Below are 7,473 nucleotides of genomic sequence, written 5' to 3' on the forward strand. Positions count from 1 at the left end.
AAAGTACGACAGTTGGAGTGGCGTATCGCCTAAGCGTGGAGGAAAATTCAGCCGCAACAGTGCAAGTGACGCAACATGGTTCATACCATCGAGTTTAATAAATCTGGAGAAACTTCCACACAGTAAATATGTGCGTACCATGCAGCGACGTAGCCAGGAATTTGAAAGGGGGGGAGCACTTTTTGCGACTGATATGGATTTTCAAATTGTAGGCACGACTATCTGAGCGGAGTGCCACCATCGGTTGGCGCGGAGCGTACAAGAAAATTTTTGGTTTTACAAACCCCCCAGATGGCCGGAAACGGCCCTTCCCGAGTGTTCATTCTGGTTTCATGGCCTCTTGCTAACTTGAGACACCTCATTCAATATCACTTTTAAACCAAAAAAACAAACGAGTTAAAATAGTACGTAATTCAATACTACATAATGTTCAGTATTTAAAATTAGCAAAGTACATGTACAGAGTAGTCTTACTTTTCAATTGCTGATACTTGTAGATACAGATAGGCCAGAAATGTCTTTGATACAACTATAGCCAGTAATTGTCTTTGATACAACTGTAAATGTTTAAGTTAGCCTAATATTAGAGAAGGCGAGAGCTATCCGACGATTGCCATCTGATGCAAATTTCTCAACTATTTCCTCAACTGAAATTTTATCTGCGTAAACGGGTTCTTAACTAGATGTTAAAAAAACTGACAAGATCGGATTCTAGACTTTTTCGGCGGGTAGAGTGTTGAATGAAACGGCACGCGATAGAAATGACAGCCTAAATTAGAAGACTAGGTCACCTAATTTAGCCATATTCTTGCTACGTTCATTTCAATAGTTATTCCTGTCTGGACTCTTAAACTCGTCCAGCAAGCTTATGGATTTGAAATATGGGTGTTTTTAAAAAAGATAACTTGGCCAAAAAAAAGTGTAGGCCTGGGCCTACAGTGCTACATACTGGCTACGCCCCTGATCACGGATATCATATTATCAGCAGATTTTGTTTCCTGTTTGAATTCTTTTACATGTTCTTTTACATACTATATCAGAAAGACAAACATAGTGCTCTTTTACAATTTTCCAGTAGGATGATTCTTGTTTATTGTCCAATGTCTGGACTTTAATACATTTGACGAACTTAACTGATGGACAATATAAACTTTCATATTTTGTAATATAGCCATGATATGCAGTGGCCTAAAAACAAATATCGTTATCGTTAGCAGTGTAATAATTATTTAAAGGAAGTGCGTATCACGTACGATTGCTATAGCTTAGCTTCATAACATGCTGTTCGTGCACAACTTAGGACGAATCATAGAAAGGATGAGAACGAACGTTGTCGACGTTGTTGTGCATACGGTTCGTGACATTCCATAGAGTGCGGTTAGGTAGGCAATATGTATTTTATTACGCAGTGGCCAACTGTAGTCTTGTAATAGGCTATAGGCTAAATTTAGCTAATTGCATCTGCCAAACTAAGTTAGTAGTTGAATCAGTAGGCGTGAATGTTACTACGATTATAACCGAGTTAACGGAGCTGACGAGTATTCAAGATCAAAAGAGCACTGACAAAATACCATGCTAAAAAAACAAGTTTAAAAAAAAAAATCGACACTGAAAGGGGGGGAGCGGTCGCTCCCCCTGCTCCCCCCCTGGCTACGTCCCTGGTACCATGCATGGAGGGTCATGTGATGTGTTCCAGGGTGGTACTAATATATTACTATCCCCATAACGCATGATGATTTCACCCAGATTTTCATTACACGAAACCTCCAAATATACAATTACAGATGTAAGTTATATGGTCCAGGAAGTGCCATTTCCTGCGATCTAGGAGGCCTTATTGACCAAAATTTTTTGTACGCTCTGCGCCAACCGATGGTGGCGCTCCGCTCAGATAGTGTGGCGAACAATTACAGAACAAAATCACATCCACCTTGCAGTATTTCTTTGGCATATGGTCACAGTTCTTTCCAGTCTGAAGAGTAAGATTCTAACATAGGTTCGCCTAGGTCATAACAAAGCCTACAATAATTCAGTTTATTAATATATCCACTAGAATTGAAGAAATATTCAAACACATTCTCCATTTGCAACATATTCCCAACAATGTACAAGTAAGTGTGGCAAAAGTGTATAGGGCCTTAGCAGTAAAGCAGGCTAAAGGCGTAGCCAGTAATCTGAGTCTTGAGGTAGGCTAGGCCAAAGCCTATAGCCAGGTATGTTCTGGATAGTAACTTTAATTACAGGCAATTTGCATAAATTTACTCAACTATGATTTAAAGGCCTAATGATATTCACTTACCATGTTTGGACATTGAAGCTTTGTAGGCAATACAACACACTGAAGCCACTACTCGTGATAACATCTCATCTATGACAATATGTGACTGAATGTAGATATGCATCAACAGTGTTTGCACTCTCACTTCATAAGGTGGGATCTGTTATCCTGCATAATCTACTACTCACTTTGCAACATTAACATTTAACTGAAAACTGCATGCATAGACTAATATGGAAATATTACACAAAAGTAGGTGTGTGGAAAGGGGGAGTGGGGTGGAAGGTGGAGGGAGGGTTGCTTCTTCACTGCATTTTCCTGGGACAACTGACACTATCTGAGTAGAGCACTAAAATAATACAAGCAAGAAAATGTTTGCCATATGCTTCTCTGTTACCGGAAATGACACTTTCCAGACATTAAAAGTTGCATAAAGCACTCCACTTGCTTATAAGAGGCGAGAAAATGTTTCAAAGTTGGTTCTTATAAGTCAGGAGTATAGTACTTACTACTCTGATCTGGTCACCATAACATGTCTCTCTTGTGAAAAGTACACCTACTCTTTCGGAAAATGGATAAAATCAAATTCCGTTTTCAAAGTCGAATGGACAATGTATGTATGACGACTTATAAATGATCTGGCTCTTTGCCTCACTTTTCTCAAGGCTTCACCGCTTCAACACACGATTTATTATGTCCCATTGAGATACTTTTCTTGACTCACAGGCAAAATGTTTATCGATCCTTCCATACAGAATCTCATATAATCTTATACAGCAATTTTTTTTATTCTCGTATATTCTCCTATAGGCAAATATGGAGAATAGATGAGCAATACAGTGTGTCAGTTGTGGGAAGCATGTCCTCTACCTTGCACACCATGTAGCCAGGCAACACCAGGTGAAGGACAAAGGCCAAAGATTGCAGCTTAAGTACTAGTGAGGACAAATGTAAGTAGCAAATTTTTTTATGAAAAGTATCATATTCACACAATGTAAGAAGTAAAGTTCTAATATTTTGACAAGTAAAATTACTGCCTTTTTTATTAAGGAAACTCACATTCTTCTTCCAATTTGAATGACAGCATCTAGCTCTATCCTTTTCTGCTCAATCAGCATGCAATTTTGTAGTAGCATCCTGTACTTGTGCCCTTAATCAAAAGTACTTTCATTGCAAGGTACTTTCAGATATAACCCTTCACGGTTCAAAAGGTCTCCTGTTAGAAATAACCCTTCACAGTTCACAAGGTCTCACCTGTTAGATCTAAAGATGCAGCACTTTAAGTGGCTAGACCATGTTTCATATTGTGTGATGTGATTCCAGTCAGTCAGTAACTCTATTCCAGCTAGATCTGAAGATGTTGTAAGTGGCTAGACCATGTTTTGTGTTGTGTGATGTTACTCCAGTCAGTCAGTAACTTTATTCAGCAGTGGATAACTTTGATTTGTCCAGTGGAAAATCCTGGAAAAGTAAAGAAATTTCAGTTTCAACCCTGATAGTTATTGAAATCTTCGATAGCCAAGTACTGTAACAAATTTGTGTTGATATAACACTAATAGTATGAAATGTTATAAAAAGGTGAAGCTAATATGTACAATCAAACCAGGTTTTGAGATTGAAGACTTTTATTAACTTGGAGATAGTGAGCTTGGTGTCTTGATAGCACATGCAATAAAAATACTATTTTTGTGTCATAATATTTACTCACAGTACTTTTGTTAAATTTTGAAAGTAAATATTTTATCAAAATGCCACACTTTTGGACCCATAATGTATTGAATAACCCATCATGTAAGTTTCTAAGATAGTAACCATGTTTTAATTTATTTGTATCTTCACAGAGGGGCAATCCTATACTGTACAGTAGTTACGCAGATTTTGATGGCGACTAGAGTAAAGAATTTAAGTGATGACACACTGGAAGGAAAACCTGCAAAGATAGAAATAGATGGAAGTATGTTGAAATAAAGTATTCAGAGAATGAATTGTGACTTGAATATATGGCATATTGCAGTGATTTTTTGATGGACATGAGAGTTTGCAGCTAATCAATTCATTTTGCTGCCATCTTAAAGTGTTTAAATGATTACCTGCTTAAATATTGATATCGTACAACATGGTGAATACCAAATCAAATTCATCAGTGGCGCTATTATTCCTTGGTTAAATATTTTGTAAAGAGTGTGATGTATGTTGACATAATTTTCAAATTCATCCTCAAAGCATATAACATTGTTGAACTGATGTGTTTCAAATAGACATAAAATAGCAATGAAAAATGAACTAATTGACATGATTATAGCAAAGTATGGTCTGTGAAGGGGTGTGTCTCTTGTCTCAGGACTGATAGATAGGGACCTACAGTAGGTAGACTCACAGATGGCTGGAGCAGTTAAGGATTAACTTACAAACAGTTCCAGTCTGAGACAATGAGTATGGTTTATTATCCTTGGTCAGATTGTAGGAATGAATGTCTCTGATATGGGTAGTCAGTCTGTCATTGTGCAAGCCAAGGATGAACCTTGCCATATCAGAGGCTGTAGAATGTTTGCATTTTGACAAGAGTGTCATGTTCATCAGAAGTTACCTAGCCTTTTGGCCATATATTGTATGTCCAGTTAGACTTTGGCAGAAAGCTCATTTGTGGCATGATGAAAGTGGCCTTCCAGAAATTGGTGAAGTAGTAGGGGTTAGAAAGGGATTTTCATGACATCTGTAAAAGGGCAGACTGTGTCCTATGAATAGTTGATTTATGTCTGCTATGAATAGAAATGATGTGTGTTTTGTGAGTCTCAAAAATTCAGGTTATGGAGAAATGACAGACCAAGTTCAGCATTCTCTTATTAATGATAGCCTATATAAATGTCAGGTACGCCTAAGCAGTTCTCACTGGTCAGAGGTTGAGCACCGGTGCATGAGTTGATGATAATTTTGGTTTGTAACCTAAAATATCCCCATCATCAACTCTCAGGCTGAATTTACTTATGTTCTTGTTTGATGATTTGTACATCTTTGGTTGTGGCTATGTGCATGCAGGCATTTCTGATTATATTTTCATACAGACTATATGTGTGAGCTAACATTGGCTATGCTTGTCCAGTCAGGCTGTGAATCGGAATTCCTGTTCATGGGTCAATTATACTATCTTTCACTTGCATCATTTCAGGAAAGCGGGAATTGTTGCTTGCAGTGCTGAACTGTTTTTATCCAAGCTTACAGTGGCTTGCTTTTCTTATTCATTAATGTTGAATGTGTTTCTCTAATTTTTTATTTTTTGTGGTTGTAATTTCATGATTTTCCTGTAATTTTTAATTCTGTTTTCTTTCCTTTTTAGCTGTCATTTCCTTGCCCAACATGCTGTTACATTGGAAAAGCACTTCTATATATGGTTCATCATTGTTTATACAACTGCAATCATGGCAATCTGATGTTTTACAAATATCTAAGTAAAATCACAACTTCAGTAGCAGTATCTCCAGGCCAGCCAATTTGAAGAAGTTCAGATTTTCCATTTAAAAATTCATAAAATATAATATTGACCCATGTGACCTAATTAATATGATCTGAGCAACCAATAGTGAGGCATATAGCAGGGCTCTAGCCAGGTTCACTTGTCCAAAATCAAGTCCAAGTCAACATGTCCTGAGTCCAAGCCATGTCAGAATCAGAGTGAAGGCCGGGACAAGAATATCAGAGTCGAGAATCCAGTTGAAACATAATTTTGATTTTTGTTGCTCACACCAACTTGGCTGGCCTGGATGTATTGCCATTGGTAACGTTGTTTGTGATTGTACTTAAATATTTGCAAATATTGGATTGCCATTATGTAATCGATAAGGCATGATAAGTACAGTATGGACAGTTTGTCAACTGCTTGGACAATTAGGATTCAAAGACATTTTAAAACTCTTGGCATAGTAGTGTTAATGAAGCAGTCTATGAGTCATGTTTTACAAGTTTTCCCTGTCATATTGTATGGGAGGGGGCAGAAGAGAGTAAAGGAGGCTATTGGGGAATGGTGGGTACGGGTGTGGAGAAGGGGTAGGGAGAGATTAAACTTTGGAACAGGATGACTCCCAGAAAAGTTGTCCATAGCTATTTAAAACTATGAATGCATCATTATAACCTCAAACCTTGTTTATTTTCAGTGTGATAATCACCATGCAAAGCTCAAAGATCATCATTCAAGGGACTCGAGCGAAGAGACCAGCAAGAAAGTTAAAATCCTAGATTAGAGGTGAGAGGTTTGATCAGACATAGTGAAGTCTGCATGTTTTTGTGTGATTATGTGTGTGTGTATGTCTTATAATGGAATCTTGGATTATGTAGTTAAATGAGCCAATATGCCATGTTATGTTGGATTGTTGGTACTCGTACCATAAATTAATTATGAATTAAGTTTTCAATATATACACAACTATAAAGTAGGTAAAATTTCATCAAGCATGGAATGTGCTGCTGTACAACATAAATTGACCTTAACAAAATTTGAAAACTTTATTATAACTCAAACATAAAATGTTAAAACAAATTTTATGGACCAATACAAGATTTCTACATGCCAATAATTGGGGGAATGTTTTGTTACATTTCATAAAGTTGTATTTGTGTTGTGTGGATCATTCCATTCTAATGCCAATTACTAATTAGTCCAAAAACATAACATTGACTGTTACATTTAATAATTGTGGTGTTTACCAAATTTTCTTGGTTGATTACTGTAGGTGTTAACATGAACCAGTGAGAAATTATCATATTGGAGAATATTTTACCATTTTGTTAAATTTGCTAAACTAGAATGTTAATTCCTGTATGGCTATAACATTATTTTATTTTTCCATTTGGATTGAACTCATGTAAATATGATTATTATCATTACTTTATCAACAATGCAGATTTGAACAATTTGCACTTTTTAGTAAAAGTTAATTAATAACAACTTTTGTGGCTAATAGCTCATTTTTGGCAAGGAAGTCATTTCTATTGGTGGTTGATCATATGCAAACTCAACCCTTACTAATTTAATTATGTGATTTAATTGTTGATAAACAATGAAAAGTTCACACTATAAACTATCATTTCATGCGAAATAATGATCAGTAGTGCAAAGCAAGCCATGATATTTCTACTGGTCTAGGTTGTCATTACATATTTTTCTTATATATAGACAAAATGATTGATGCCAAAGATATAAA

This window comes from Apostichopus japonicus, chromosome 14 (genome assembly GCF_037975245.1).
Source record: "Apostichopus japonicus isolate 1M-3 chromosome 14, ASM3797524v1, whole genome shotgun sequence".
Taxonomy (NCBI): Eukaryota; Metazoa; Echinodermata; class Holothuroidea; order Aspidochirotida; family Stichopodidae; genus Apostichopus; species Apostichopus japonicus.